This window comes from Erpetoichthys calabaricus, chromosome 5 (assembly GCF_900747795.2).
Source record: "Erpetoichthys calabaricus chromosome 5, fErpCal1.3, whole genome shotgun sequence".
NCBI lineage: Eukaryota > Metazoa > Chordata > Cladistia > Polypteriformes > Polypteridae > Erpetoichthys > Erpetoichthys calabaricus.
The window spans coordinates 218,642,260-218,668,129 of NC_041398.2; the positions used below are offsets into that span (position 1 = coordinate 218,642,260).

Sequence of the window (25,870 nt, forward strand, 5' to 3'; positions counted from 1 at the left end):
CATTGTGTATATACGGTATATCCATCTTTTAAGAAAAATGATCTTTTGCAAATCTAAACGAATATGCTTATTGAAAGCTTGCCACCATTAAATGTGTTTTGTTAGACACATTATGCTTAATCTTCCAATTCTGTTTTTCCTGGCACTCCAGTGGAGGTCCGGTTATTACTCAGTTGCACCTTTTTGTTTTTTTTAATTGGAATAGAAATCGTCTTCTGTCTCATGGATGAGTTCAAATTCTTCTCAGCGTTTAAAAATATTTTCTGAAAACCGCAAAGCAGAGGAGAACGACGTATATCTTTACAGGCAAAGGCCGGAGCTTTCGCTTATAGAAGTTAATTATTTACCCGACTACAGCCTTCTGAAAAAAAAACACACACAGCCTCGAATTCCGCGAGGCAGAAAGTGAAGTTTTAATCGCTCTGACAAATCTCGAATCATCCCAGCGTGGCGGTGGACTTTATTCACCTGGGCTGGTCGGCTAGTTGTGCGCCTCCAGGAGAGCTCGGCGTCGCGGCGCATCGCGTGCATCCCGTTTGGCTTCAGGTGCAGGAGAAGCTGCGGAGGAGCCGCGAGTCTTTTTTTTTTTTTTCCGTTAATGTATTTCGGGGAAGCTCGCCTCTCAGGTGTCGGCTCCACCCACCGGCGCTATGCTTGAGAAACTTTGTCGGAAAGACTTTTTAGAGTTGCAGAGGACGCGCGGGTGACAGGAGCGGCAAAGCAAAAGCGCAGGTATGTCGGGCACGCTCTCTGGGAGGGAGCTTTCCGGCCGCCGGGCTGCACGCAGGGGATCGAGGGGAGGACTCGGCCAGCAAAAGTCGCTGTTAAACAAGCTGTTCGTACAGGTGGCCGCCCGGCTGTCGCTGCCGACTGCGTTTGATTGTAAACTTAAGTAGAGTGTCAGCATGGTGACTTGTCGTTACCTACGGTAGTAACAAGAACTGAATGGATCTGTACACGATTGGAAAACATAGCAACGACATACAGGGCGCGTGTGCATTGATGACGGAAATGGCAGGAATTAAATAATTTCAGATATGCTCACTTTAACTACTTGTGTCATGTGCTCTGTTGTCTAACATCGATTCATAACAACAACGAGCGTGTGATGTCCAGTAGCGTTATTTATTGTGCTACGCCAGCACTGCTAAAGGAGATCAGCATCGATTCATATATGAAGAAAACAATCACTTGGATCATTCAACGAGATGATTACATAGCGACACAACACAAGTTTGCATAAGTTACCCTACATATCCCAAATGACACCCAGTTTGAGTCAGCAGTTGAAACATGAACAATTGTTTCTGAAGGTTTTGATAAGCTATTTTTTTTTGCTTATTTATTAAGTTATAACTTTTGTTTATAATTATGTGAATATTTTTGGTTTGGTTGTATTTGAATGAGTGAGTATGGGAAATGGAAAGTGGGATGAATAATGTTGTTATTATTCCCATTATGCAGATTTAAATAATAGTCTGCTTGAGAGTCAGTCAGTAATTGTCCAACCCGCTATATCCTAACACAGGGTCACGGGAGCCAGGAACAAACCCCGAGCAGGGTGCCAGCCCACCGCAGGGCACACACATACACACACTAGGGACAATTTAGGATCGCCAATGCACCTAACCTGCATGTCTTTGGATTGTGGGAGGAAACCCACACAGACACGGGGAGAACATGCAAACTCCACGCAGGGAGGACCTGGGAAGCGAACCCCAGGTCTCCTAACTGCGAGGCAGCAGTGCTACCCACTGCGCCACTGTGCCGCCCCTGCTTGAGAGTTCATTTTACAAAATATAAAATAAAATTCATCTTTTATATAGTGCCTTCATGATCAGCTTTATTGTTTAGTGTCAATCTATCATTTAGCCCAGCAATTCTCAACTTTTAAGTATTTGCGACCCAAGTTTTCATAATAGTTTTAATCGCGCCTCCCTAATGTTTTTTTGAAACCCTAATAAAATTTATTCCTATATTTTTTGCTGCTGATACACCGCTACAAGTTTAAAATTTCCCTATAGCGAAATTCCGCCACATATGGCAACATTTGGGGGCGCGCCCCACAGTTTGAGAACCATTGATTTAGCCCTTTACCTGTATATCTATTTTATAGAGCTGTTCTTAACTGTTTACACTGTATCTGTCCTCTCATATAGTGTCTGTAATATCTTTGTCATCAGTTATGTAATGCCATTCATCTACAGAATGTCTGTCCAACTTTCTATTATATATTCCCTTTTCATCTATTATATGTTGATCTATCTATCTATCTATCTATCTATCTATCTATCTATCTATCTATCTATCTATCTATCTATCTATCTATCTATCTATCTATCTATCTATCTATCTATCATATAGTGCCTTTCATCTGTCTATCCCTCTGTGGCTCTGACCATTGACTTGTTTAAAGATCTCTTCTCCTATTTACTCCAGTTGTTAATAATGCATCAGCTGACCCCATCACTGTTTTTTGTGATATAAGTGACCAAGCCAGATTGATGATACTGAATGCAGCCCTGCTTCTTCCAAACCATTCTGCCATTTTCTGTGCCCTGTTCTTTGTACATTTCCATGTATTTTCAAATTTAGAAAGCTAGTAGCCCATCAATCAATATAATTCATAACTGTTTGGGGCTCAGATTCTGGTAGCATTAGACACAAGGCAGGAGCCAGTCCTGGATGGTCCATCAGAGTGCCCACTCACTCACCCTGGCTGTTTTAGAGTCATTAATTAGCCTGCCATGTGCGTCTTTGAGAGCTAAGGGAAAAATAAATTGCCATAGGAAAAGCCCACATGGGTGATGACCAGGCACAGGATTTGAGCCCCCCAGCCCCCAGTATTAACCACTGTGCCTCCATGCAACTTGAAGCAGTACAGAGTTCAATAGAAAAGTTAAACTGAACCTCCCAAATCAAATGCAAGTAAAGTGGTTGGAAAATCTTGGCCTCCACACTTGGCAGACGTTGTGTAACCCACAATGCATTTTAAAGACGATAAAGGGTAGCGGCCCTGTATTGTGTACGCTTTGTGCGTTTATGTTCCACATGGTAACCTTAAGTAAGTTTTCACTGTTGTTTGTTGTCTTTTTATCCTTTTAAAGTAATCTGCTTTTGAAAGTTTGTTTCCATATTTGATAGTTTAATAGTAGTCAGAATCAGAGAGTTGATTGCTTTACCCAAGCATATCCCTGTGCTTCAGCAGTCTGTTCACATTGAGAAAAGTCTGACTAGTTTTGTAAAACTAAGAACAACTGAATGAACATTCATCCGTCAATTCACTTCTCTTCTCATTAAACCTATTTAGTCCAGTTGAAGGTTATGGCACCTTAAGCCTGGCTCTACAGCACTGGGTGCAAAACAGGAACCAACCCCGGACAGGATGCTAGGACATTGTGAGTCACACACACCGACTCACTTGAGTGGAGCCAACTAACCGAACATCTGACGTACTTGGCATGTTAGAGGAGACGTACAGGGACACGTGCAGAACACGCAAAGTGCACACAAACAGGGACGGGCCACGATGCTACCATGAAAGAAGAAAAGCAAAAACAGCATTCTCACATTCCAAGGCCTAGGGAGTTGGAGTCCATCCTGGCAAGATGAGGCACAAAGCAGTAACCAAGCCTCAACAGGGTGTTCGTCCACAGCAGGGCCCACTCACGCACTCGCCTGTCTTCACACTCACATGGCTTCCGTTTGGAATTGCCAGTTAACCAAAGACAAGGGATGTGGACAGAAGTGTGGACACAAGGATCTGTTGTCTGCAGACTTCTTGTCTCCCGCTACCTGTGGCCCCTTAGAGATAATGGCCCAAAAGCCATTCAGTAATCCATCTGTCAACACGGATTGGGTGCCCGTTATCACTTTATTGAAATCATTAGACTTAACAAACACATTTTTTTTCAACGTTTTCTCATTGTCTGTATTATTTAGTTGGAATGAACAAAAGTCTGAATTTCAAAACGGAAACTAAAACAAATAGGTGGCCTTTTTAGGTTGTTGCTGCACATGCTGACGTTGGTGTTTATTTAATTGAGTTTTTTTGTAGCGACTAGTAGAGCATTTAATGTAGCTGTCTGATAAAATGGTAGTAAAATCAACATGAACATTAGCTCATATCCCGGAGGTATTGGTGTTTTATTATTTTAAGCCTCTTATTCTCACAGCTGGATTTTGTTTTCTAAGGTAATTGTTCCTCTTCTTTCTCTGTTATGAATTCAGAGGCATGCCTGTGCATTTGGGCAACACAATGTGCCGTAGGCAAGCAGCGCTTTGTTTTACTAGACTGTTTTTTATGATTATTAACAAGAATATCAAATACTGAAAGGTGACTTAGTCTGTGTGAATGAAAAAGAACATATATTTATACGCATATTTATATATTTATACAGGTGCTGAATTGTACGTGGTTTGGACTGATAATGTCCCTCATGGTAGAATTTGTAATTCTGGTAGAGACAGACCTGTAATGATCGCTTATTACAGAGCACAAGCTACCATTAGTAGGCTCAGGAGTGATTAGGACACTTTGCAGTAATTTACACAGGTTTATACATGAAAGCTGGGAAAAGTACGACGACTAACTAATTTGTTGTGAAAAGCTCCTTTTTTTTTATTTTTCTTGCGTGTACTAGATTGTTTATATTGTTCAGACTGACACTTAAGGAAAATGCTCTTTTAGATTCAGATTGTAATAAACAAAAAGAAAGTTCTTTGGAAAGGCATGTCTATGGATGCTTGTTAAGCTTTTGTTAAGTGATACATTTTTGCGATGGTCTTTTGATACCCAGACAGAGGTGTATAAAGAATTTTATCACAAGACAAAACGTATAATTCATGCTCATTCTAAGCAGACATGGGCGTTCCAATGAGCCACGTACCGTACATTGCAACTGCATGACGGTGACATTGGCCGACGGCTGATGATTACAGTATCATTTCCGCTATAATCCTTGAAGTGGAGGCATAGTTCTGTGTGATTCACCACATAATCCACATGGCTGCCAGTACAGAGCAATTGAGAATATTGTATGTGTATCGTGTGTAATACTTTTGTAGATTCACACCCCAATTTAATGCTGTATTGATAGGGTAATGCATTTCTCTCTAAATTGTGGATTTTATGTACTTGGGTCCAAGTGGTGGGATGCCAGTAGAAGGGGCACAGCAGCAAGAAGATGTCCCTTGTTACGAACAGTATCACTGTTCATAGTAGACGGCAAACATGCTGGACAGATTTCACTTTGTTGGTACTGGTACTTCGATGGTGGCAGTCATGCCAGAGGAGATCTTGTGAAATGATTATCAGACCTCAGCTACAACAGTATAAAACGGACAAGGAAACTGTTATGGATATAAGGCTCTGGATTCCCATAATGCTTAAATTGTTTTGAGCAAGTTCATTAAATGGACTAATAGGAGGAAGAGCATGAAGGAAATAAAGGGTTGAGGTATCAGTGGAGGATAAAGGAATATCACATTGGGAAGGCTAGAAGGAGAACCCTATGAGAACAACTAGATCTGTGGTATCTGAAAATGGACTGTATATATCTAAGAAGTTATGCTGGAAGACAAGGGCTGACAAATCAGAAGAAAAAACAAAGTAAGAAGTACATGTTCCTTGGTCGAGACAAGCAACAATCACATGCTGGAAAGAAAAGTAAAGGGAAGGAACAAAAGTGAGACTAGAAAATAGAATAGCAGGTGGGTCACATTTTAGAAAGAGTCTTTAACAGAGACATGAAATTGGACATTATCTGAATTATCTGCCATTTAAGGAGCCAGGAAATTATTGGATAAGTTTGGTATTTTTCAAGGTGGAGTTATTTCTTCACAATCATGATACATATTAATTTACCATATAAGACTGTCCATCCATCCATCCATCCATTTTCCAACTCGTCATATCCTAATTACAGGGTCACGGGGGGTCTGCTGGAGCCAATTCCAGCTGGCACTGGGTACAAGGCAGGAACAAATCCATGGGCAGGGTGCCAACCCACCGCAGTGACTGTGTTCTGAAGTTAATTTTTTTATACATTTTAAAAAATATTTTGTTTTTGCAATTTACAATAGGGCTGTTTGGTGTCAATACCTGATTGAAAAGCCTCAGGATTTGCCACATTTGTCATTTTTCAAGCCAAAAATGTTGATCTGCATCTTGAGATTATACACATATTGCAAAACAACTTATCCATATTGTTTTAAGAAGAGAAAAGCAAAAATCAAACCATTTGTTGTGATATTCTACCATTTTAAAAGGAGAATGGAAAGCGAGCCTCATGTCTTTGCCAACTTCTCCATTCGTCTTACTCCATGTTACCCTTTCTGTCTCTGATCTGTGACTAGTAGACAATAACAATGGAAAAAATTATACTTGTAATCACATATATTATTTCACTATCTGGACGATTGATGAAGCAAGCATGTGCTGCAGTAAGAGAGAATATTGAGATCACATAGCAGGCAATAGAGTGACAAGAACTGAACAGACATTAGAGGCATACATCTAGTGCTTGAGAGGGAGAAAGCTGGTATGGCGTGTCGGTGAGTACTGCCACACATCAAGCCCTGCATACATCCATACATACCGTACATCCATTTATCTTCCTGACCTACTTATCCGGGGCAAGGTCAGTGTTCATCTGGAGCCTATCCCAGCAAGCATGAGACACAAGGCAGGAACAATTTCTGGAAAGGGTGCCAGTCTGTCGCAGAGCGAACACACACACACTATAGGGTCAATTTAGCAATGCCAATTCACCTAAAGTTAATTAGGTTGAAGTTTAGTAAGTTCAGTACAAATGTTTTAACATAGGCAGAGTGGGCTGTCATTCTCAAATACCAGTGCCAGGGTCTACATCGAGTAGATTAATTGATTAATTGGCATCAGGGTCAATGAATCTCTTCACTCAAAAACATTGTGCACAGTCCTTCCATTACAAAATTTTCAGCAAGAGTGACTTATCATGCATTAAAAAGCAAAAATGATAAAAGATTTATGATGCTTCAGTCTCTCTATCATAAACTTGTACACACTTTTTTCTGTGTGTGCAAAACTCATCACGGCAAAAGTGGCTTACCTCTTTAAAAAGTCTAAGGCTTTCATTATAAACACTATGCAGTATTATCAGTTCAGTTCATGTTTATTGCTGTGTACAAAGTACAATGAAACATTTTTGTGCTCTTTTCACTATCCTGTCATTTGGTGTGCATCTTGTTTTGAGGCCTCTGCAAAATAACTGCCCAGATTATCAGTTGGGGGTGAGGTTCAGTAATGTGTTGTCATAACCCCACTCCAAGTGACCTGCCCTTACATCGAGGAAACAGGACCAAGAGTCTGTCATAAAATGATTATTTCTAGTTTCCTTTCATTATCACAAGGATGCCTCATAAGAAAACATGCTTTCTGCATTTAACTTGAAACTCTTGTTGCTCAAAATGGATGTATTTGATAGGTTTTAAGGCTTTTTATGTCACATATGGATACAGGGTTCCGTAAAGCTCTAAGTTAAGCTGCTAGAACAATGTATTTTTAATATTTATAAAAATGCTTCATTTAAAACACATGTGGCAAATTAATATATACCATGATTGTGAAGAAATAACTTCAACTTGAAAAATACCAAGCTTATCCTGTAAGAGACAAGCTACTTATCCCATATCTGGTAACCAGCTGCATTCTTTATCATAGTTTATTTTTTAACTTTATCCATTTTGGTGAAACTATAATACAACAATTTGTTTTTCCTTGACCAGAATAAAATTCTATCTATCTATCTATCTATCTATCTATCTATCTATCTATCTATCTATCTATCTATCTATCTATCTATCTATCTATCTATCTATCTATCTATCTATCTATCTATCTATCTATTTAATTTTTCAATTTGCACCTCATCGCAAGGTGTGTCTTGTTTTGTTTCTGCTGCTCCAAGGCTTAGGCTCCAGCCTCCATGATTCTGAACCAGATTAAGTGGACTAGAAAGTGTATGGCTTAATCCACTTTGTATAAATGCAGCAAATACATATGTGGTGTGTTTCTAAAGGTGTATTTTTGTATTCTGATGAACTAACCCTTATGAAGTGTTATTAATCATGGTAAGTGTAATAGCACATTTATCTTTGTTTACTTCCTTTTGCTGATTTTTATTCCCCCTAAACTGTTTTAAGCACACCCAGTTATTTGAGAGTTACTTTGAGATTAGCATGAGATGCAAAGACACCAGATAACAGCATGAGATCCTAAACACGGTCAGACAGGCAGGGATTGCATCTGGGAAGACAAAATAATGCAGAGCTCCAAGTTAAAAGGGGAAAAAACAGAGAGTAGTCAAAAACCACAAACGACCTGCTGTACTTGTTTGATAGGCTAAGCTATTGTGGAAATGGAAGGATGCTTTTCTTTACCAACTGAGGGATTACTCTGTGTGGTGACGCCACCACATTTATACTAAAGCTGCTGTTACATCATCAGTGTGATAATAGAGGCCACGTGATAAGTAGATAGTGTCATGCAAGCATAAAGGAACATAATGTTAATAAAAACTAAAAATTTTAAAATGACACAGAGAACAAAGATTAGTAACAAAATTAAATGTTCAATGAAAAATAATACAAGAGGTAAATACAATCCATGAACATTTGATCAAATAACCCAAAAATAACTGAAAAAGAAGCCACAATCACAACAAAAGTGACTTACAAATCACAGTAGTACTTTTATGTGTCATTTTTTAACATACTTTGTACTGAATAGGGTCACGAGTGTCCACTGGAGCCTGTCCCAGCTAGCATAGGGTGCAAGGCAGGAATAAATCCTGGACAGGGCACCAGTCCATTGCAGAGCAGTACGTTTGTGCTCATAAGAATTATGAATGCTTTCAAATCACTTCTGTTTTTTATTTGTCTGGTGCATCCCGTGTATGACGAAACTTCCATATATGATGTACTATTCAAATTATCTTGATATCTAGTTATACCAAATGTTGAGCATTTTGGGGTACCCCACTATTTTTGGCCCTCTAGACCAAAAACACTCCTCTTTACGCCATTTTTGGACCATATTTTGTGCAGGAAATTACACCCTTATGATAAAGAGTAAACCAATAGGTCTCTTCAGCAAAAATGATAGGAAGGACTTGATGTTAGGTTGTGTCAAAGTTGCTCTTTTTCACAAAACTTTGAACAAAAGGTGGAACGGTAATATAGGCATGTGTAGTGTCGTTTTATGTTCTATAGTTCTTGCTGATCACGAATATGATAATGTTTTTGAAATTTCATCCTAGCCCTCTAAGAGCTACACCCAGAAGGCTAAAAATGAAATTTCAAACATAGACAAGTGGGGTATTGTTTTAGAATATTTCAAGGTTAGTAATTTTGAATATGTCATTTTTGTTTTTATTAGCAGAATATTTAGACTTTAGACATTTAAATTGAAGCGCACATTTTAATATTTCAAATATATGACATTACCATTCTTATTTATCACGTACTTCTGCCTAATGAAGTAAATCATTACATTTGTTATGAACACCCCGAATTAGGGTGGCTGACGCTAATTTAAACATTTTATGCTTTTCTTTTTTTTTTTATTTTAAGTTTTATTTATTAATTTTATTGTAATCATTCCATACAAATAGATCAATTTATAACAAAAAAAAAATTGAAGACAAATCAAACCCCACCCCTGAGAAGTAGAGCTTAGCCAAAGGAGAATTGCTTAGGGCTTATTAATTAGGCAACAATAAACAAAAGAAAGGAAGAAATATATATAGGTAAATAAAAAATGGAGAAGGGAAATAAATGCGGTAATAGTTATTTCTCTTTTTCTAAAATAATATTGATTAGATCCTGCCAGGTTTTAAAAAAATTTTGTACAGATCCTGTAACTGAGAATTTGATTTTTTCCAATTTCAAATAATATAAAGCATCGGTTTCCCACTGACTTATCAGAGGAGAGTTAGGATTCTTCCAATTTAACAAAATAAGTCTGCGTCCAAAAGTGTAGTGAATGCGATCACCATTTGCTTGTCCTTCTCAACTTCAAGTCCGTCTGCAAGAACACCAAACACAGCTGTTAATGGGTTAGGAGAGATTGTGACCCCAAGGCTGTCTGAAAGGCACTTAAAAATTTTGGTCCAAAATGATGTTAGTTTGGTGCAAGTCCAACACATGTGACCCAGTGAGGCAGGAGCTTGGTTGCAGCGCTCGCAGGTTGGATCCTGCCCTGGAAACATTTTGGACAGTTTTAAGCGAGACAGATGAGCTCGATATATAACTTTTAGTTGAATAATTCTATGCTTTGCGCATATGGAGCTCGTGTGAATTCTCTGCTACCTTCCACTCCTTTTCTGACATATTGATTAAGAAATCTTCTTCCTAATGTCCTCTTGGGTCTTTGAAAGGTAGGGACTCTAATAAGATGTTATATAATGCGGAAATGGTGTTTAATTCCTCGAAATTGAGCAGTATTTTTTCCAGCATAGTGGAGGGTACGAGGTGAGGAAAATCGGGCAGTTTCTGTTTAACAAAATTTCTAATTTGAAGATATTAAAAGAAATGTGTAGCATGGAGGTTGAATTTGGAACGTAATTGTTCAAAAGATGCAAATATGTTGTCTATATAAAGATATCTGAGCATTTTAATCCCAAAACTTTTCCAGGTATTAAAACCTGGATATGTTTGCGAGGGTTGAAAGAGGTGGTTCTCTTGCAGAGGTGCCGCGGATAAAAGATTTTCCATCTTAAAATGCTTTCTAAGTTGGTTCCATATTCTGAGTGAGTAAAGCACAATTGGGTTATTAGTATATTTGCGATAACTTGCATTTATTGGAGTGCATAGCAGGGAGTATAAAGAAGTACTACAGGATTTTACTATCTGATAAGAATTTCGACAGTGAACCGCCAGTGGTTCAATGGCGATTGCAAATAGCAGTGGTGACAAGGGACATCCTTGTCTGGTACCACGTTCTAGCTTAAAGTAGTCTGAACAAATGTTGTTAATACAAACTGAAGCTTCTGGACTGGTATACAGTAATCTGATCAATGCACAAATATTCGGGCCAAACCCAAATTTCTCCAATACAGTGAAAAGGTAGTTCCATTCAATCATATCAAATACTTTTTCTGCGTCTAATGATAGTAATATCTCTGGGGTGTTTGATTTTGCTGGTGAATATATAACATTAAACAAACGTCGGAGATTGGAAGATAGGTGTCGGCCTTTAATAAATCCAGTTTGATCCTGTGATATTACCGAGGGCAGCACTTTCTCCATCCTTCTAGCTAGAATTTTAGAGAGTATCTTAACATCATTATTCAGGAGTGAAATTGGTCTGTATGATGCACATTGTAACAAGTCCTTATTTTGTTTAGGAATGACAGTGATTAATGCTTGACGAAATGTTTGAGGTAGTATTTGGTTGTCTCTAGCTTCTGTAAATGTTGCCAATAAGAGGGGAGCTAGCTGAGTGGAGAATTTCTTATAAAATTCTGAGGGGTAACCATCAGGGAATGCTGATTTCCCGCTTTGAAGTGACTTTATAGCATCTAGTAATTCTGTTAGCGTCAGAGGTTTATCCAGTTCCTCAGCACTTAAAGCATCTATTTGTGGTGTCTGTAATGTATCCAGAAATGCATTAGATTGTGTGTTGTCTTCTTTGAACTCAGTAGAATATAAGGATTTATAATAATCTCTAAATGCGTGCATTATATTTTTATGGTCAATGATTTCTTCTAAATTCGTGTTGGTGATTACTGGTATTGCATTGCGAACTTCTTGTTTGTGAATTTGTTGAGCTAAAAGCTTATTAGCTTTTTCTCCGTGTTCATAGTAATGATGTCTTGACTTATAAATAAGTTGTTCAGTTTCTTTAGTTGTTAAGATGTTGAGTTCTGTATGCAGGGCCTGCCTTTTCCTGTGAAGAGCTTCACTTGGACGCCTGGCTTGTTCTTCATCTATTCTAGTAATTTCACTTCTTAGCTCTGACACTTTCTTGGTTTCTAATTTATTTCTGTGGGAAAGATATGAAATAATCTGTCCTCTTAAGAAGGACTTTAGAGTTTCCCAGAGTGTTCCTGCAGAAACCTCTGTGGGCGCGTTTGTCTCTAGGAAGAAGCTGATTTGTTTGGATATACATTCTGTGCAGTTCTTGTCTGCTAATAGAAGAGGGTTAAGACGCCATCTATGAGGTGAGTGTGAGGGGCTTAATGATTTTAGCTCCAAGACTAGAGGGGCATGGTCGGAGGTAACAATTGTGTTGTATTTGCACGAATCGTAGGCAGGAAATTATTATCTATAAAAAAATAATCAATTCTTGAGTAGCTATGATGCACTGATGAGTAGAACGAATATGATCTTGAGTTTGGGTTAAGAAACCTCCAGGGGTCTGATAAGTTGTGGTCAGTTAAAAACTGTGTAATTGTCTTTGCAGTGTTAGATGTCATCCCCCCTGTCACAGGAGTCCTATCTAAGAGTGGATTTAAAACACAATTAAAGTCCCCAGCCATTATAATTTTATGAGTGTTCACATTGGGAATGGATGCAAATAGATTTTGCATGAATTCCTTATCATCGACATTGGGTGCATAAACATTTATCAAAATCATTTTACTGTTAAATAAGTTGACCATGACCATCACATATCTCCCTTCAGTGTCCGATACTATATCTGATGCTACAAATGGAACTATTATGTGTATGAGAATTCCCACCTCTCTAGTTTTCTTTATAAGGCTAGAATGGAACATTTGGCCAGTCTGGTCTTTTTGTAGTCTGAACTGATCCTTGCTTAGTAAGTGGGTCTCCTGTAAAAATACTATTTTAGCGTTTAAGCCTGTTAGGTGAGAGCATATTTTCTTTCTCTTTAATTCGTGATTCAGGCCTTTAACATTCCAGCTCACAAAGTTAACTGTCCCATCATGGAGACATTGATTCTGAGTTTTTAATGTCATTTTATAGTCTTAACTGGTAGTGAGGCAGTTTTAATCTTAATTTCAAAATTCCCCATGAGTTATTGCATTTTAGCCTATTGTTGCATTGATATTTATAGTTATAAAGATTAGAAGAATAGATTAGATATAGCCTGCTCTCCTTCTCTCCCCCCTTTATCCCCCCCCCCCCCCCCATTTTGCTCTCCCCACATGAGGCTTGATCCCACTTCGCGATGTCCCGGTCCTCTGACATACAAAGAGACAGAGCATGTCCAAAACAAAGCAAACCCCATCCCGCAGCGGCGTTTGAGAATTAAAACAAAGAGATATCTATTGCAGCTGAATTCTAAATACTATCTGCTGAAAATATAATCATTAACAGTCTTTAAGCTTAAAATAGTCTCCAGCAATTTTAAGATATTAAGATAATAAAAGAATGAACACTGGGAATGATTTTAAAAAGTAGTCTAGGATAAACATAGTAAATCCTAATGTAACAGTATAAATGTAATAGTAATGTAATAGTAATGTAATAGTAGAAATAGCAATAAACCAAGAGTATGATGTTAAACAGTCTACTTTAAGGTAGTAAAAAAAAACCCTACTTTAATTACTTCCACACTTCCACACTCACGTCTATAACTGTAATTAAGACATAAACATATAATGTCCAAGGAAAGAAAAGGATGTATAATTATAATACCAGTCTCTTTAAAAGTGGATCCGACAGCAGATGATAGGTCCTTCCCATGCCTTGACAGAATACGGCTCCTTATTAACTTTTAATAGAGTGTCGGAAACAGCTTCTTTAGTTCCTTTTCAGCTTTCTCCTTGCTTGAAAATACATAATATTGGTCTTGAACTTCCACTTTCAGTTTGGCGGGATACAAGAGGCTGTATTTGATATCGGCTTTCTGTAGCAACTTTTTAATGTTAAAGTAGGCTGCGCGTTTTGCAGCTGTTAATGGTGAGAAGTCAGGGAAAATATGAAAAAGATTATTTTCAAATATAATCTCTTGCTTGTGTCTGAGAAGTGCCATCACATCAAGCTTACATCGTAATCGCTCGAAGCAGACCATAAAAGACCTAGGTTTAAAGGTGCTTGATCTGTATATGTGATAAGCTGCTGCTATCTCAATGTCGAGTTTAAAATCATCTCCAATTATTTTAGAGAGTAATTCTACTACAAATTTCACTGGGCATGAGCTTTCTCGTTTCTCAGGTATACCCTCAATTCTTATATTATTTCTTCTGCACCCATCTTCCAGGGCCGCAAGTCTGTCTCCGAGTTTTTTGCATTCGGAATTCGCAGCTGTAGCTTTTTCATCGGCGTTAGATGCCAATTGTTCCGCTGTTTCAACTCGAGCCGTGAATGCCTGCTTAACGTCATCCAGCTGATCTGTAACGTCATTAATCTGGTCGGCAAGTATTTTCAGTTTGGATCTATTTTCTTCGATGTGTTCCTCTAATTTCTCCAACATGCTTTTAAAGTTCACGTCAAAACATTTAAATAGACGTGTTTCCTGGTCTTTGTTATACTTCTTAAGCTCAATGTTAGACTTCTTAAGCTCATTCTTGTTATCCTTCTTAAGCTCATTTATGGCCGTAGCCATGGCAGTGGCCAGTGTAGCGATCATCTCTTTCAGTTCGGACGGTTTGTTTCAGATTTCGTGTTCCGCGAGTGGAAATGCAGCTCCTGTTACAGCAGGTGCTGTGGGCTCGCGATGAGTAGATGAGAGCACATCCTGCAGGGCCTTTTCTAGTCTCGAATGATCCTCAGAAATCGGTGATCCATCGCGACCTGTATCACTTGCACCTTCGCTCCCATTTTCAGTCTCGACTGGAGGTGATACAATGGAGCGGGGTCCCAAGACATCTGCGCATTCATCTGCCTGTTCCAGGTCAGTCTCCGATAGGCCATACCTTGCACTCAGGCCAGATGTCTGTTCAGGCTTTGATGCAGCTTTAAGTTTCTTTTCCGGTTCTTTCTGACTTTTCTTCTTGTTACTCATGCTTGTATATTGTAGTGGAAGTTCCTTGGTCGGGTTAAATACAGGATACCTCTAAATAATATGAAATACGTGGGAAAATAAAGCCGCTGCTAACGGAGCTCTGCTTCAGACGTCCATCTCCTATAATGGACGAGACCAACTCCTGTGGTTTTCTTCTACAGCTGAAGCACGGGCTGCTCAAGTAACTTGGTCAGTGTCACACTGTGGGTAAATAAAAGGACTGACATGGCAGCCTTATCCCATTAGGCTACACTGCCACCAAATACATATCTTATTCTTGTAGCAAGAAAATGATTTTGTGAATAAAAAATAATGGAAAGCATTAAAATAAAAGCAGCATGAAGCAATACTGCTAGTAAAGCTATAGACTCTTTAGTTGCTAAGACTGAGCCGTGTTAACCAATGATGTTAAATCCTGAGACCTCAGCTTGTAAAAACTAAGTCTCACCCTTGTTTTGCATTTAAAGTGAGATTTCATGTTCAGATTTCAGATATTGAATTTAATGGGAATGTTTTAAGTAGGTATATTTATGTAATGATCATCTAGAAACCAATATTGTGAGAGAACAAAACCCAATCCTGCTTTGTCAATTGTGAATTTTTGGTTTTCATGCCTCCCTTGTTAGCTGGCCATTCTTTTCATTTATTTTTTTAACATGTATTTTTTTTAGATTGACTTTGTGTATATTTAGCAATCAAGATTTATATCTTTTGTAATGTTTACTTACCTTGAAATGCTCATTTTTATGCAAATGTCATAAATTTTAGTCATTTTTAGTTTTAATAGTACAGTTGGGCGGCACGGTGGCGCAGCGGGTAGCGCTGCTGCCTCGCAGTTGGGAGACCTGGGGACCTGGGTTCGCTTCCCGGGTCCTCCCTGCGTGGAGTTTGCATGTTCTCCCCGTGTCTGCGTGGGTTTCCTCCCACAGTCCAAAGACATGCAGGTTAGGTGGATTGGCGATTCTAAATTGGCCCTAGTGTGTGCTTGGTGTGTGGGTGTGTTTGTGTGTGTCCTGCGGTGGGTTGGCACCCTGCCCAGGATTGGTTCCTGCCTTGTGCCCTGTGTTGGCTGGGATTGGCTTCAGCAGACCCCCGTGACCCTGTGTTTGGATTCAGCGGGTTGGAAAATGGATGAATGGATGGATATTACAGTTGAAAATTTGTATTAGCACTATAGAACATCTTGAAGAGTGCTATATAAGAATAAATGGGATCAAACTGACTCAAAATCTTGTGCTACACACTACCGTCAGTTCAGCCCTGTTACACTCTTCTTTACTAACATCGCTTGAGCCCTAATATGCTCTTCTTCATTGATCTTTGCTCTTATGCCACCAATCCAATGAACAGTGAGTGATCTTAGCACTGACATATGGGCTTTTTTTTTACATGCCTTGTGCCACTGGGCCCCAGAGACAAAGACTTGTGTCTGACCTTCTGTGCAGAGAGTGAAATGCATTCCTCCTTGGCTGAAGTGACTACTTGAGCTGATTGTAACCTTCATTTCACTTGAGACATGCTGTACTTGCGTACACTTACCTGCACAAATTATTTTATGGAATAATATGTGAAGAAGTGGGTTCAACCAATGAGAGAATAACTGTATATCACGTGGTATTGTGGTTTGATTATTGTATTATAATAGCACTGTAAAACACTGTGGGGGTAAACTTTTATATCATGTGCACTAAAGTTGAGGGTGGTAAATTTAAACAAAAAAATGAATAAAAATAAAATTATTAGAACAGAATAGGTTGTGTTGTTGAGCGGACGTCTTCATCATACCTCAGCACTGTTTAATTGTTTGGCTCTAAATTAAGACTTGGAGACACCATAACAGTTTGGACTAGTTATTAACTTCCCGGCATACATCAGCCTAGGGGCATCAATTACAGTGTGTCTTGGAATACATCTCACTGTTCTGGGAGAAATGTAAGGTAGTGCCTGTAGTAAAAAAAAAATGAAGGTGTTGTCAGTGTCACATTCCAGATATATACATACATATTTTTTCCACAGTTTTTGTAGTCATAGTGACAGTTTTGTATAGGGAGTTTTCCATGAATGCCTATGCTAAGTCATGCTAATAATGCAAACAGTGACACGTGCTCAGAACCATCTGCTGCCTGGGCCGCTTGTACGGTATCTCCACTTTTCTTAATATCATTCAAACCCCAGGTTAAAGCAAAATTATGAAAATGTAATTTTCAATATTTGTTTTCACCACTGATGTTACTAGGTGTGGCACCTCTGAATACTGTTGTTGCTGCTCTGGAAATATTACAAATGAAGGCTTCATCCATAAATGATGATGAAACTATTGTAAGAGGATCTTTACTTTAGTTAAGTTACAGCATTTCTATGTATGCTTAAGATGCTCACGACTGAAGTAAATGGCATTTTGGATGACTATTCTTAGAGCTTAGATAATCAGATGCTTGGTTCCCTTTCTTCTTTATATACATACAGTTTCCAGTTAAATTTGGAGGAATCCCCAGGCAAGTCTTGGGACGTGCAGGAGCAATATAAAAAATTAATCATCTCATTTTTGACGTGCTTGATTGAGTATTGTTGTGTAGTAAACAGTAAATAATTCAATTTATTTTTTGAAAAGTTCAAAATGTTTTACAAATGTGCAAATTTAATAACATCCAATAAAAAACAACAACAAAAAAAACAACTGTGAATTAGCACATTTAAACTGTGGACTGAAGGGAAGGGTCTTGAGGGGTCTGGAGAAACCTAAATAAGGACCAAAAGACGAGAAATAACCAAATGATAGGTGGCTTGTATTGTAAAATTAAGCACAACTGTATATTTATTGTTATTTTAAAAATTTGATTCTTAATGCTTAAAATAATAGTAATTTAGATAAATTAAATGTATAAGAAGGCAGTGCAGTGGTTGGCCCTGCTGCTGCAAAGCTTCAGTGGGCAGTTTTATTTTATTCAATTCTTAATGCTCTCTAATAATAATAATTTTAATAAAAATAATAACCATCTGGATAAAGGTATAAAGTGGTGACACAGTGGTTGGCACAGCTGCTGGAGTCGACTCCAGGCTAAGGCACGGGCCTAGGTGGAGATTACATGTTCTACCCTTGTCTATGTTGGAGTTTCTACACGTCCTCTGATTTTCACCCACATCCCAAAGATGTGCATATTGGGTCTACTGGTGACTTTAAACTGGCCAAGTATGAGTAATCCTGGATGTGTGCATGAATGTCCAAAATGATGTACTAGCCCTGTGTCCAGGTTTGGCTCCTAGCTTGTGCCCATTGCTGTCAGGTTTGGCCACAACTCTCTTTATGAAAGGAAAGGCGCTGCATGTTAATAAGGCAAGTTTCCAAATGTTGTCAAGGCAAGATGTGGTTTCTATTATTATTAATAATTGCCAATCACATCTTTTAAAGCTTGAGTCTGTCACACATAATTAATGCTGGATTGTGACATGAGGCATGTGAATACAATTGATGTTGAATCACTTTGCCAGTGACTGATTGTATTTAGTCTCCATGACAGCAGTGTCAATGGTGCTTCCCTGTACTCGAACAACTCAATTCAAGTCATTCCTCCCTAGAAGAACACAAGTAAAATAATTTCTAACTTCATTATATTAATTTATCCATCTCTCCATTTTCAACACCCATCCCCACCCTCAATTTAATTCAGGGTCATGAATTCTACATTCTGTACAGGCCGTACTGGTTGTAATGCAGTAATCAACTTAAAAGAGTGCCAGTCCATCCTAGGGTCAGTCAGTCAGTCCTACACTCCCCATGAGCCCTTTAACCTGCCACAAATATCTTTGGGATAATGGAGGAAATCTCACATAGACAAATGGAGAATGTGCAAACTCTACACAGACATGAATCAGGCTGGGACTGAAATCCAGTCCCCTTCCTTCTGTAAGTATGCAGTGCTAACCACTGCTCCACCAGGCCACATCATCAAAACGCAAGCAAGCTACTTATAGTCAGTTTGATTCTGTGGCTGTTCAGGATTATTTCACTTTGGATATCCCTAGTAAGTAACTTACACATGATTACCATTTCATTAATATTTGATGGCACTCAGATTCCAACTATCTATAACAGTACTTGAAGAGTCACTATTGATAAGCATTTTATGAAATATCTAACATGCTTTCATTTCATCAGTCTTGCACAATTTATATTTTAGACAAAGCACACCATGTTATACTTTTGTTGCTGATTTGTTTCTATTCTTTAGTGAAATGTTAATCCACTTTAATGCATCTAAGTGTTAAACGTGGACCAGATTCCACTTTGATCTTCATTTAAAGGAGTCATTCCAGTGTTCCTAATGTGCTTATTAGGCGTGTCTCAGCTCGCTAAGATAACGAAGACTAATTAATTGTCAAGTGAAAGACAGGAAATGTTGCATTTCTGTCTTTTAGGTCACACCCTGGCAGGTATTTCAGATACAAGTACAGTGCAAAGCGTTGCAGCCTTCAAGACTTGTTTATTGATATACTGCATTGTTAAAAAGCCAGACAAATTAAGTAAATAATTCTATATTCTAATATTTACGACAGTTAACATGTGCAGTAGGAGTTTATTTGAAAGTTTGATATTTATTGACTGGGCTTTTGTACATCTCTTGCCTCATCTTGGGTTCAAATCCGGTGCCTAGTCACTGTCTGGTTTATAGTTTGCATGTTCTTCTCATGTCTGCATGTTTTTTTCTCTCTCTCTGTTCTCTGTTTTCTCTCTCATCCCAAAGACATTGGTGTTGTATTTATGAGCAGTTCTAAATGTGTACAGTGCGTATGTGAGCTCTGTGATGGACTCGCATCCCGCCTGAATGTTGATGCTGCTCTTTATAGATAGATAGATAGATAGATACTTTATTAATCCCAGGGGGAAATTCACATACTCCAGCAGCAAAAAATATTAAATTAAAGAGTAATAAAAAAAATGCAGCTAAAAAACAGACAATAACTTGAATAATGTTCAACGTTTACCCCCTCTGGTGGAATTGAAGAGTCGCATAGTTTGGGGGAGGAATGATCTTCTCAGTCTGTCAGTGGAGCAGGACAGTGACAGCAGTCTGTTGCTGAAACTGCTCCTCTGTCTGGAGATGACACTGTTTAATGGATGTAGTGGATTCTCCATAATTGATAGGAGCCTGCTGAGTGCCCGTTGCTCTGCTACGGATGTCAAACTGTCCAGCTCTATGCCAACAATAGAGCCTGCCTTCCTCACCAGTTTGTCCAGGCGTGAGGCATCCTTCTTCTTAATGCTGCCTCCCCAGCACACCACTGCGTAGAAGAGGGCACTCGCCACAACCATCTGATAGAACATCTGCAGCATCTTACTGCAGATGTTGAAGGATGCCAGTCTTCTAAGGAAGTACAGGCGGCTCTGTCCTTTCTTGCACAGAGAATCAGTATTGGCAGTCCAGTCCAATTTATCGTCCAGCTGCACTCCCAGGTATTTATAGGTCTGCACCCTCTGCACACAGTCACCTCTGATGATCACGGGGTCCATGAGGGGCCTGGGTCTCCTAAAATCCACCACCAGTTCCTTGGTTTTGCTGGTGTTCAGTTGTAGGTGGTTTAAGTCGCACCATTTAACAAAGTCCTTGATGAGGTTTCTATACTCCTCCTCCTGCCCACTCCTGATGCAGCCCACGATAGCAGTGTCGTCAGCAAACTTTTGCACGTGGCAGGACTCCGAGTTATATTGGAAGTCCGATGTATATAGGCTGAACAGGACCGGAGAAAGTACAGTACCCTGCGGCGCTCCTGTGTTGCTGACCACAATGTCAGATCTGCGATTCCCGAGACGCACATACTGAGGTCTGTTTGTAAGATAGTCCACGATCCATGCCACCAGGTATGAATCTACTCCCATCTCTGTCATCTTGTCCCTATGACCTGCTTTGTAAAAACTAGAAAGTATAAAGATATGTGAAAAAAAATGTTTCTTAAATATTTGAATTCACATTCCAAATCCTTTATCCTAAACCAGGTTATTTTAGCAAACCGTCCAGTTTAAAGCAACTGGCATAAACCTTGAAAGCTGCAGAAATGTGTTCTTTAATGCAAGGTGGCCAATACTTCCACTGGATCAAAATTAAAGAAGCATCAAAACTAAAATGTGATTAATCCTAGTCTGTACTCACCAGTGACAGGGCATGTAAAAACCCATCTCAAAAGCCTCCGGCTAGTCTGATGTCATTTTCATAAGATCATTTTATTTGGGACCAAACCAGAATTAGTGTTTGGCTGTATAAACACTGATGTTTTTCCTTCAGGGCAAAAAGTAGATTAGTTTTACAGGTTTAGCCATATTTCCCTGGAAGTATACTGTAGATGCAGCACCGTAAAGTGGTATTATAACTGAGTTCCAATAATTGCACATCATTGACAATAGCTGCTGTTACGGGATGTGTGCACCACACCTTGTCATTATGGAAGCAATATACCTGCCAGCTGACTGAGAATCATATTTGTCATGAGACAAAGATTCAATAAAAAATTAAACGTCTGTCTACATCTAGAGCTGAACTGAACCTACATATTCTCAGACTCCAGTGTCACTATCAGAGTCAGATGCTTTCTAATAAGATTGCTATTCCACTAATATCTAAGCTGGCTTTAGTAGTGCATCGATTAGAGCTTTTTTAAATGGCTACTGAAATATTATCAGCATTTCAGAGCCAACACTTCATTTACCAAGTAATGATTTGTAATTGCAGAAGTGTAGAATTCGGTCGTACTGCACACTTCCATGACTTGATGATATTTTCTTTCTAGTTTACATGTTAAACTAGTTTTTGAAATTTATTTTAAGCATCAGTGTGTTTGTCTTTCAAGTCTGCATAGGGCATTCAAGAGCTTCAGAATGCTTCCTTGAATATAATGCCTTTTCACCCTATTTACACAATCCTAGCATAATTGGAATTCAAATTATGTAATGTTTTGTTGTCTTTTTCTATTTGTATTATTACTGTTTATTTATATTTTCCATTAGTTGTTTCCTTGCTAATGATGTTGCCAGCTTTGGTATTGCGAGTTCTGGTTGCTATAATGTCATGTGGTTACCAGGTGCATGCATTGTTTTATCCTGTGTCTATGGGGGCCATCCTTATTTAAGGATGGTACAGGCATACAGAGATTGTCTGATCCTCTTTTTGTAAATAAAGGAATGACATGCCAGTGAGAAAATAAATTTGTCAAGCAGTTTGATTGAAGGAATAGTTACCTTAGAACACAAAGCATGTCAGAGGATTATTGTGACGAAGACATGGTCAGTCAAAAAAAACAAATTATTGTCAGATGAAGTAAAGGGTTGGAACTGTGAGATCAGGAAAAAGCCAGGCACCAATAAAAAAAGTGGTAAAACATAAATTCAAGTGCAAAATAAAGTTGAAACCAGAATAAATAAACCTAGGACTAGGGCCTAGTTGAATTAAAAAACTAAGTTTGATATGGAAGAATTTGATAGCCAGTGTATCCATTGAGTAATACTGCATGAAGTGACCATCGCATTTCTATATTGCAACGATCATGGTCACATGACACCTTAATGGTATTGCGTAAATAAAATAATAAACTTTGGCAAATTATGTAAAAATAAACCGCATAATTAGAATCCCCATGCAAAAAAACGAAGTACATGAAATTATATGTATAACAATGGGTGAATCAAACAGATTTGGTTTCATAACTTTGCCCTTTCTGTTATGAAGACTATTTTTTTTTTCCTTCTATGTTACGTGTAGATAGATAGATAGATAGATAGATAGATAGATAGATAGATAGATAGATAGATAGATAGATAGATAGATAGATAGATAGATAGATAGATAGATAGATACTTTATTAATCCCAGGGGGAAATTCACATTAATTCACTGTGTACTGAGTGCACAGGGCAGCAGTCATTATGAATAAAGGTGGAATCAGGAGATGAGTGGTAAAAACATAACTAGCCAAGGTCAAAACCAGAAAGACAAGATTTAGTAAACACAACTCAGGATGAGAGACAAAAATCTTAACTAGAGAATCGTATTGAGAAGAATATCAGAAACCAGAATAGTGAAAACAAGCCAAAACGTTAGATGTAAATCTCAGTCGAGTGGCAGAAAGTTGCTGAAAACCAGAGATTCTTTTGAGTGTGTAAAAAATAACCCTAGTTATTGGGTTGTATCAGACTTGGGCGATGAGAGCTCTGTACTCCTGACTTATAAGTCATTGCGCTGATAATGTAACTTGGGACAACTTCCACGAGAGATCACGTGGCAACCCATGAATGCATTCCTAATTATAGGTCCTCAAAATAGTGGAGCCCATATTAAAAACAAGATGGCTTTGTTGGAGAATATATTTAGTTTTCAGCTCATCTGTTTCAAAAAAACAACCAGAGTCCTTTACCTTTTAAAACTCACAAAAATTAAGTCTCTGTTATTTTTAGAGGCCAAGGAGAACTTGCACATAATTAAACATAATGACAGATCATGGCATTATGATCACCTGGCAAAAACAGGTGAACAAAGTTGTTATGAGAACAATGGGAATAATGATGAGGAGGTGGAAAATCTTAAAGGGAGCTGACTACGTTGTGGTGAGAGATCACACCAGAGTCAACCAAAAGAAACTGTCAGGACAGTACACCAAAATTGAAACACTTAGTCAGATTTTTTGCAAAAAAAAGTCCTGCCAGTAGCTGTAAAGAAAATTGAAAGCTACTCAAGTAACAAGGCACTGCACACTGCAATCTGAAATAGGTGGATCATAATGACATGACACATCTATGTAAACAACATGGCTACCGCCATATGAAAAAAACAAAATACAAAATGGCATTGCACGAATAATAATGAAATTCCATCCATCCATTATCCAACCCACTATATCCTAATCTACAGAGTCACGTGGGTCTGAGTTGATAAATGGGCAAGGAGATGAAGAATTAGGTGATATTTTTTATCCATTCCATTCCTTGAATAAATATAGTAATATTTGATACACTACATAAATGTCCTATTTAATCTAATTCAGGGTCGCAGAGTTCAGAGCCTATCCTGGCTGCACTGAGCGAAAGTAACAGACCTGAACAGGTTTTCTAGTCCATCTCATGGCTCACACACCCACATTCAGTCAAAACGGTGCCAGTTTAAAATTACCAGTTAACCCAACCTGTACCCAGGGGTGTGGAGATGTAGTAGGACAACCAGATACCTGGAGGACAACACACAAAGGCAGGGCATCCAGAATGCTGGGTGTGTAAGGTATAAAAATACCAACTATACTGCAATGCTGCCTTGTATGTGAATGTTATGTGCATAATTTTAAAGTACTAACATATTGGCTTGCCTATTACTGGATATAGAAATCAAGTATTTGTACGGAATTACTTACATTGCCTAATTTAGTGCAGTGTAATTTTGCAGCCCAGCTGAGGGTGGTAGGCATGGTAGGGGCTTTTCTTACATTGTGTGACTTGAAACGCAGGTATGTTGTTCTCAGAGTTTCTCTTTCCCCTTTATTAATCCCATATGGTATGAATTGCAAGTACTGTAGCATGTCTAGTCTGCTAATGTATGCTGTGCTAATAGATACAGACTGCAGAACAAAGTGATATGCAACACCTGTATCATTTCCACAAATCAAAATTTAGCAGAAAGATTTCTTTAAAAAAATTATGCATGCATTTTTTTGTATGTGGGTCTTCATTTAAACACAAGTCCCCATTGTCACAGACTAACCCCTCCCTGCCTGATCATCTAAAAAGTTATTATTGCAAGTTTGAGAAGCTCCCCTCCACCACTGAAAGCCATCTGACTTATCTCTGTTGCATTCCAAATACTCCTCCTCACTCTGCTCTTCTAGGCTTGAAGTCCATTTACTCTTTCAGGGACAAACATTTTGTACAGCTCCTAGTCCAGACAGTGTCTCTTCCTCCACATGAGGACACTGTGGCAGTTAGTTTGCACCCATGCCTGTTTCAAAGAATCCACATTCATTCCTGTGCCCAAGAATCAATTTTTTTACTGTTCAACTGGTTTATAGGTGTGTGGTGCTGACCTCTGTAATAATGAAGACATTTGAACATCCAGTTCTTCACCCTGTTAAATCGGTCACAAGTTCTCTCCTTCACCCACACTTACTGTGCCAGCAGGCCAGTTTAAGATGCAGTTGACATGGAATTCCACAACATCTAACAGCATTAAGACTCGGCTACTTAGGCCAAGATCTTATTTTTTGACTTCAGTTCTGTATTTAACTATCATATCCGAGCTCATCCATGGCAAACGTTTCAGTATGAACTTTGCCACATGTCTCTGACTCTCAGACAGTGACAGACATCAGACAGTGAAGCTGGGCAAATATCAGTCTGGACCCCTTACCATGAGCATAGGGTTCCCTCAGGGCTTTGTTTGGTATCCTCTTCTTTTTTTTCTACACCGTTGTCTGCTTCTCCAGTGACAAATCTGTTAAGCCTCAGAAATTTGCTGAAGACAACTCTCTATTTGGCGTAATTACAGATGAGCACAAGTTGCCATATCTGAGGGAGGTAGATCGGCTGGCTAGTTGGTGCCCCCTCTCTGCTTGAATACTCTGAAAACAGTGGATGTAGTTGTGGATTTACACAGACACTTCTCACCTCCTACTCTTCTTGTTGTAAGTGGTGTCATTGTCAACAGGGTAGAATCATTTCAATTTCTTGTCATCACTACAACTCACAGTCAGAACAGGCATGAAAACATAACTCCTCTTATGGAAAAAGTTCAACCGCATTTGTTGTTTCTTTACAAACTCAAAAAGTTGAACTTGTCCCAATCAGTGCTGGTTCAGTTTAGTCGAGGCATCCTCTCATTCTCAATAATAGTCTGGTATGGCACTACATCTGCTCATTTAAAACTTGCACCATGCCATTTGGGCATTA

General features: G+C 38.8%; 1 protein-coding gene across 1 annotated transcript in view; it reads left to right on the forward strand.

The window, feature by feature from the left end:
* Nucleotides 1-592: 592 nt before the first annotated feature.
* The window catches only part of LOC114652254 (cingulin-like protein 1), a 245,084-nt gene continuing 219,806 nt past the window's right edge, over nucleotides 593-25,870 (forward strand). The window contains exon 1 of the mRNA XM_028802551.2: nucleotides 593-732. The gene's annotated coding sequence lies outside the window, so the exon portion shown is untranslated. The remainder of the gene's footprint in view (nucleotides 733-25,870) is intronic.